Source organism: Gekko japonicus, unplaced genomic scaffold (genome assembly GCF_001447785.1).
Source record: "Gekko japonicus isolate JY-2015 unplaced genomic scaffold, Gekko_japonicus_V1.1 scaffold1266, whole genome shotgun sequence".
Taxonomy (NCBI): domain Eukaryota; kingdom Metazoa; phylum Chordata; class Lepidosauria; order Squamata; family Gekkonidae; genus Gekko; species Gekko japonicus.
The window spans coordinates 420,382-427,989 of NW_015169813.1; the positions used below are offsets into that span (position 1 = coordinate 420,382).

Below are 7,608 nucleotides of genomic sequence, written 5' to 3' on the forward strand. Positions count from 1 at the left end.
GGGGGGTGCAAGCAAACAGGCTCTCTCCAGACTCTAGACTGGGGGCAACTCCCCCTCCCCAATCTCTGTCTGCGCGCTTCCAAAAGTGCCCCCCCCAAATAGGATGCAACATTTAAAGGGGAGGCGAGGCAAGCAAAGCAAAGCAAAGGAGACCCCCCCCTCCCCTCAATCCAGACTCCTGCTCCTCCCTCCCCTATGGGACTCACCTGTCTTTCCTCCCACCCCCGGGGTGCTTCAGAGGTGGGGGCCCCCCCGGGGCCTGCCCCCCAGCAGGCCGTCCATCGGCAGCGGCTCCTCTCGTCCCTTTAAACCTCTTTCTCTCCCTGCAAGAGCAAAAAAAAAAAAAAAAAAAAAAAGGCAACGCCTTTACTCCGCCGGCGTAGGGCGCCGCGGCACCCTATGGCGTTCGCGTCACGCCGCCAGCGCAAGCGACGTTGGTGAATAACGAACTCAGAAGCTTAAAAGCGACTCGGTCTGGCCCTCAAGAGGGGCCCTCCCGTAAGGGGTTTTGGCGCATGCGTGCAGCAGATGGGAGAGAGGGAGGGGGAGAGGCAGGGCGGGGGGAAGGCGAGGAAAGGGGTTGCGGCCTCAATGGTGATTCGGAAAGTCTTCCGGTTTCCTGTTGCAGGTTGTCGGAGCGTCCATGTGAGGGGCATGTTTTTGTGTGTGTGTGTATATATATATATATATGCGCGTGCACATCTTTAAAACGCCTTAATTCCTAGGTATGTGTGTGGATTTATATATACAAGACGTGGATTACGTCAAAGCCAGATATTTAAGATGCATTCTGTGCAGCTTTATTTTCTTTACTGTTTGTAATGTACCCAGTCCAGACAAGTCCAGACATGCCCAGAGACAAACGTGGGCACTCCATGAAATTGCTGAGTGGTCGGGTTAGAACGGATAAAAGGAAGTCCCTCTTCACCCAAAGAGTGATGAACACATGGAATTCACTGCCACAGGAAACGGTGGCGACTACAAGCATGGACGGCTTCAAGAGGGAATTAGATAAGCATATGGAGCAGAGGTCCATCAGTAGCTATTAGCCACAAGGTCTAGATAGGGGCTCTGGGGCAAGTGATGCTCAGTCTTCTTGGTGCTTGGGGGGGGGGGGAAGAGTGGGAGGGCTTCTAGTGTCCTGGCCCCACTGGTGGACCTCCTGATGGCACCAGGTATTTCTGGCCACTGTGTGACACAGAGTGTTGGACTAGATGGGCCATTGGCCTGATCCATCATTGCCGTCTCTTATGTTCTTATGTTCTTAACTAGAATATCGCTGTGCAATGCTATCAGTGCAATGACATCACATCTGGGTGATGTCATTGTGCCCCATTTCAGGGCATTTGCAGGCGGGGTTGCTGGACGGTGGTGGGGAGGAGCCCGCAAAAGCGGGGGACCCCCCACCCAGACGGGTGGGGGGAGGGGGGCTGGCAACCCTAGAATGAAGATTTTCTACTCTGAGCCCCAACAGATATAGGGACATAAGAGAAGCCATGTTGGATCAGGCCAATGGCCCATCCAGTCCAACACTCTGTCACACAGTGGCCAAAACCCAGGTGCCACCAGGAGGTCCACCAGTGGGGCCAGAACTACAGAAACCCTCCCCCTGTTGCCCCCCACAGCACCAGGAATACAGAGCATCACTGCCAGTGTTCCCTCTAAGCTGAGTTTAGTGTGAGCCAGCTCACCGTTTTTTAGCCTCCAGCTCACACATTTCTGTCTTCGCTCAGGAAGGATGGCTCCAGAGCAGACTAATTGATGCAGCAGCCAAATCGCTCACGCACAACTTTCATGCCAGTAGCTCACACAATAGAATTTTTGCTCACAAGGACCCACAGTTTAGATGGAACATTGACTGCCCTAGACAGAGAGTTCCATCTATAACTTGTGGATAATAGCTGATGGACCTCTGCTTCATATGCTTATCCAATCCCATTAAAGCTATGCTTGTAGCTGCCACTACTTCCTGCGGCAGTGAATTCTACATGTTAATGACTTTGGTGCTATCAGGTTTACATCTCTCACCAGGCCTTGCGCATTACACAGGACCAGGTGCAGGAGTGCCCCCCCCCCCCATAGGCTCTGTGACCATCTGCTCCATGGCACAGTCATTGAGAATATCTAGGAACCCAATCTCTTTCTTCTGACTTGAACACATTGACCCAATTAATGTTCAGGTAGTTAAAATCACCCATTATGATGCAGTTATTTTGTCTAGCTGCTTTCTTTCCTTAATTCCTTTGCTATTTTAAAATCATCCTTGAAGATAGATTCAGGTGGGTAGCCATGCTGGTCTGAAACAATAGAACAAAGTTTAAGTCCAGCGGCACCTTTAAGACCAACAAAATTTTATTCTGGGTACAAGCATTCGTGTTCATCTGAAGAAGTGTGCATGTACAGGAAAGCTGATACCCAGAATTAAACTTTGTTGGTCTTGAAGGTGCCACTGGACTCAAACTTTGTTTTAAATCATCCTCTTACCTTTGGTCTGGTGTGTGATAATAAACTCCCAGAGTTAACCCAGAGCCAGTTTAGTTTAGTGGTTAAGTGCACAGACTCCAATCTGGGAGAACCGGGTTTGATTCCCCACTCCTCCACTTGCAGCTGCTGGATGACCTTGGGCAAGCCATAGTTCTGTCAGAGCTGTCCTTGAAAAAGAGCAGTTTCTGTCCGAGCTCTCTCAGCCCCACCTACCTCACAGGGGGTCTGTTGTGGGGTGGGGTGGGGAGGGGTAAGGAGTTTGTAAGCCGCTCTGAGACTCCCTTGGGTAATGAAGGGCGGGGTATAAATTCAATCTCTTCTTCTTTTGGGCCCACTGTTTCCACCCGTAACATTTCTGTAAGTGAATCGATTTCTCTTAGATTCTCAATTTTAATGGACTGTATACCTCCTCTGCCATACAGAGCCACTCCATCTGTGACCCTTGCCTCCTTATCCTTCTGATATAATTTATATCCAGGAATCACTGTATCCCACGGAGTGTCCTCATCCCACCAAGTTTCTGAAATGCCCACAGCGTCTACAATCTCCTCTGACACAAAGCATTCCAGTTTCCCCAAGTGAGGAACGGAGGTGGTTTGTCCTTGCCTTCCTCTGCAGGGTCTTCCTTGGTGGTCTCCCTTCCAAGTACCAACCCTGCTTAGCTTCCGAGATCTGATGAGAGTGGGCTACACCGTGCCACCTTCCCTCCTGCTAGTCTTCAACAGAACAGTTATATTAGAGTTCAGTAGGTTTGGGAAACCATTTTGAACTGTGCAGCCTTATTCCATGCAGAAAAGCCCTCTTGAATAGTTGCTGTAGATTTTCCGGGTTGGTCTTGGCATTGTAGGACCTGACCTTTTGCCAGTAACTGTGACTGACATCCTCAGAGGTATAACACAGAAAGATGGAGTACTTCCTGTGTTATACTTCTGAGGACGCCCGCATGGAAGTTCTGTTATTCTGTCTCTGTGCGGGCAAGGCGAAATCTGCATTTGTCTTTCCCGCCGATGTCCCAGCCTCCTGTCTCCGTCTTCAAAAAAGCTGTCTACATTTGGTGTCGTTTTCACACCTGAACAGTGCTAGCATACTTTCACACTTCCACATATGTTTATCGTCCTTTGGGGCGGCTCCACTGTCATTGCACCTTTGCACTCCTTTAAAAGCATCTTCTCCAAACAACATTCAAGCAAGCGTAGAGAAAGAAGGTGCCACAGCAGCACGAAAATGATTTCAAAATGCAGATACGACCCAAGAGAATGTCTCAAAGAACAGAGGAATCGCATAGGGCTCGGAAGTGATGGTAGTGCGGCTTTTCAGTCGGGTTTTTTGCCTCTTTGGAAGGAGGCGGAAGAGGTGACGTAAAGCGCGCTAGAGAATCCGGCGGCTTGGAGTGGGGAGGAGCGAGGCGGGAAAGCGGGCTTGGCGGAGGCGGAGGCCGGGCGAGTTTTGTGACAGTGGCGAGTCTCACTTACGGCGGCCCCTTAACTCTTTCGTGCCCGTTTCCCGTTCCCTTAGTGAGGTCCTCTATGGCAATTCTTTAGAGTAACTTCAACATTTCCCTTGTTGTGCGGGTAGATAACCTACCACAGTCCATAGTTCTCTCCTCCAGTTTTGTTGTCTATCCGGGCGTGCTAATCAGAGGTAGACTGCAACTAGGATTGCCAACATCTCCAGGTGGTGGCTGGAGATCAATGTTCCCTCTAAGCTGTGGAGTCTTGTGAGCAAAAATTCCACTTTGTGAGCTACTGGCATTAGAGCTGTGAGCGTGGGATTTGGCAGCTGCACAAATTAGTTTGCTCTGGAGCCCTCCTTCCTGAGCTGGGAGGAGACATTTGTCTCTTTAAATCCCTTCTCCAAGCCAAGACAGCCAGCGTGGGGGCATGGAAGATGCAATTAAATTTAAAGTTTTCTTTCTACCTCTCCTTCCATCTATTTGCTTTCTTTCCACTTTTTTCTGTCTCTCTCTCTCTCCTCCCTCCCCATCTAAGGTTAAATGTGTTCCCCAAGCCCCGCCACACTGGCAGACTGGCTTGGCTCAGAGAAGGCATTGGTCTCTTTAATTTGATATGCAAATTTGCATATTTTTCAGTAAAAACGTGTAATATTTGTTCATGTCTTCTGGCTCTCAAACACCTGACTTTTTTCCTCTATGTGGCTCTCACGTTAAGCAAGTTTGGCTACCCCTGCTCTATTATATCCACAGATTGTACAGGTTAGGCTGAGATTGTGTGATTTAAAGGTACTCAAGATGGGTAGCCATATTAGTCTGGCTGTAGCAGTAGAAAAGTAGCACCCGAAAGACTAACAAAAGATATATGGCACGGTAGGAGCTTTTGTGAGCCACAGAACCTTAGAGTTGGAAGGGACCTCCAGGGTCATCTATTCCAACCTCCTGCACAATGCAGGACATTCACAAATACCTCCCCCCCACACCCCCAATAAGCTCTTGAGAGATGTTGGATCCTTTGCTTTGTTTCTCATCTTCCTCATACTCTTCCATACCCAGCTGGGACCCATACAGCATGGTGGTTATTGTTGTTGTTCAGTTGCACAGTCGAGTCCGACTCTTCGCGACCCCATGGACAATCTCCCGCCAGGCTCTCCTGTCTTCCGCCGTCCTCCGAAGTTGGCTCAATTTCATGTTCGTTGCATCGATGACACTGTCTAACCATCTCATCCTTTGCAGTCCCCGTCTTCTTTGACCTTCAATCTTTCCCAGCATCAGTGAGTGCTCCCTTCTCATCGGGTGGCCAAAGTATTTGAGCTTCAGTTTCATTATCTGGCCTTCCAGGGAACAGCCAGGGTTGATTTCCTTTAGGATTGACTGATTTGATCTTCTTGCAGTCAAGGGACTCTCAAGAGCCTTCTCCAGCACCATAGTTCAAAAGAATCTGTTCTTCGGCGCTCGGCCTTCCTTATAGTCCAACTCTCGCAGCCATACATGACTACTGGGAATACCATTGCTTTGACCATGCGGACTTTTGTTGGCAGGGTGATGTCTCTACTTTTTTTATCATGCTGTTTAGGTTCGCCATCGCTCTCCTCCCAAGGAGCAGGCGTCTTTTAATTTCATGGCTGCTGTCACAGTCTGCGGTAGCCTCTGTTAAAAACCCTCCAAAGAGGGAGAGCCCGCCACCTCCCGAAGAAGCCTGTTCCACTGAGGACCTCCTCTGCCTGGAAGTTCTTCCTAATGTTTCACTGCTCACTCCTTCAGTCTCACACAAACTCATCCCCTGCTGCATATTTTTGTTAGTCTTCAAGGCGCTACTGGACTCTCGCTCTTTTACAGTGCTCAAGGGTACTCAAGCAAACTTCCCTGGCAAAGTGGGGATCCGAACCAAGGTCTCCTAGTCCAGCATTCTAACCACTAAAAACCCAGTGGCCTCTCAAGGCAGATAAAACGTCAAAATACAGACCGGCACTCGATTTTTGCCAATTCAGCCTTAGGGGGGCAACTTTAAATCCCAGTATTGCGAAAGCTGCGGTGGCTCAAGTGGTTAAGACGCTGAACTGCAGGCTGTGGAAGGTCCGTAGTTCAGCAGTTTGAGACCCGGGTGCCACATGATGGAGTGAGCTCCCGTCTCTAGTCCCAGCTCCTGCCAACCTAGCAGTTCGAAAGCACGAAATTGCAAGTAGATGAATAGGTACCACTTCGGTGGGAAGGTAATAGCGTTCCGTGCTCCTCGGTGTTTAGTCATGCCGGCCACATGACCACGGAAACGTCTTCGGACAGCGCTGGCTCTTCAGCTTTGAAACGGAGATGAGCACCGCAACCCTAGAGTCTGATTCGACTGGCTTTCGAGCAAGGGAACCTTTACCTTTACTGCGAAAGAGGTCATCGGTTCTCCTCCACTCATACAACTCCAGTAGACAGTAGAGACTCTGGATTCAGGTTTCTTTGTCAGCAAAATGGTGTGTGTGTGTGTGTCATTCAGCAGGGTTTGCCTGACAGTCTGAGGGGGGCCAAACTCTGACATCCCTTTCCTGGCACCACCCCAAGTGCCAAACACAGCTGTCAGGGTACAACATGGAAAAATAACACACACAGAGTGCTATATCCACCCCCCCAGTTCCCCTTCACCGGAGCCGACAGCTGCTCTCCCAAATCCAGGAAGAACAGAATGTCAGAAATTATTGACAGCTCCCCAAGCAAGGCTGCATCTGTCTAGCATTATACATCTCACGCCTGCAACCTTTCGTACCCGGCCTTTGGACACAGCAAGGCTGCTTCCCAAAGAAAAGTCCACCTAAAAATCAAATGCTGCCAATAAAGTAAAATCTCAGATTACGGAGGAAAAACAGCAATAGATTTAAAAAAAACAACAAAAACCAGGGAACTTTCCCCCCAAAAAAGCCTGAACACTTTGATTTTTGAAGGAGGAGGGATTTATACCCCGCCCTTCAATACCGAAAGGAGTCTCAGAGCGGCTTACAAACTCCTTTACCTTCCCCTCCCCGCAACAGACACCCTGTGAGCAGTGTTCCCTCTAAGGTGAGTTAGTGTGAGCTGGCTCAGTTTTTTAGCCTCTGGGTCACACATTTTTGTCTTAGCTCAGGAAGGATGGCTCCAGAGCAAACCAATTTATGCAGTAGCCAAATCGCTTGCTCACAACTTTAATGCCAGTAACTCACAAAGTAGTATTTTTGCTCACTAGACTCCACAGCTTAGAGGGAACATTGCCTGTGAGGTAGGTGGGGCTGAGAGAGAAGAAAAGATTGGATGTATACCCCACCTTTCACTACCCAAAGGAGACTCAGAGCGGCTTACAAACTCCTTTCCCTTCCCCTCCCCACAACAGAGACCCTGTGAGGTAAAAGAAGAAGAGATTGGATTTATACCCCGCCCTTCACTACCCAAAGGTGTCTCAGAGCAGCTTACAAACTCCTTTCCCTTCCTCTCACAACAGATACCCTGTGAGGTAGGTGGGGCTGAGAGAGCGCTCGCGAGAACTGCCCTTGAGAGAACAGCTCTGACAGAACTATGGCGCGCAGTATTCGTTAGCGTGTGAGCAATGACCGGAGGATATTCCTCATGGAACTATAGAAATACTTTAGCAAATGTTTTCGCAACTTATCTTTATTGACTCTTCGCCATTTTTATCACAGATGTTTTCGGAGTTCCAC

The 7,608-nt window shown here is 49.3% G+C and overlaps 1 protein-coding gene across 3 annotated transcripts in view; it reads right to left on the reverse strand.

Moving 5' to 3' along the window:
- The window catches only part of CSNK1G2 (casein kinase 1, gamma 2), a 120,366-nt gene extending 120,044 nt beyond the window's left edge, over nucleotides 1-322 (reverse strand). For all 3 annotated transcript variants that reach the window (XM_015417154.1, XM_015417155.1, XM_015417153.1), the window contains exon 1: nucleotides 207-322. The gene's annotated coding sequence lies outside the window, so the exon portion shown is untranslated. The remainder of the gene's footprint in view (nucleotides 1-206) is intronic.
- Between the last annotated feature and the right edge of the window lie 7,286 nt (nucleotides 323-7,608).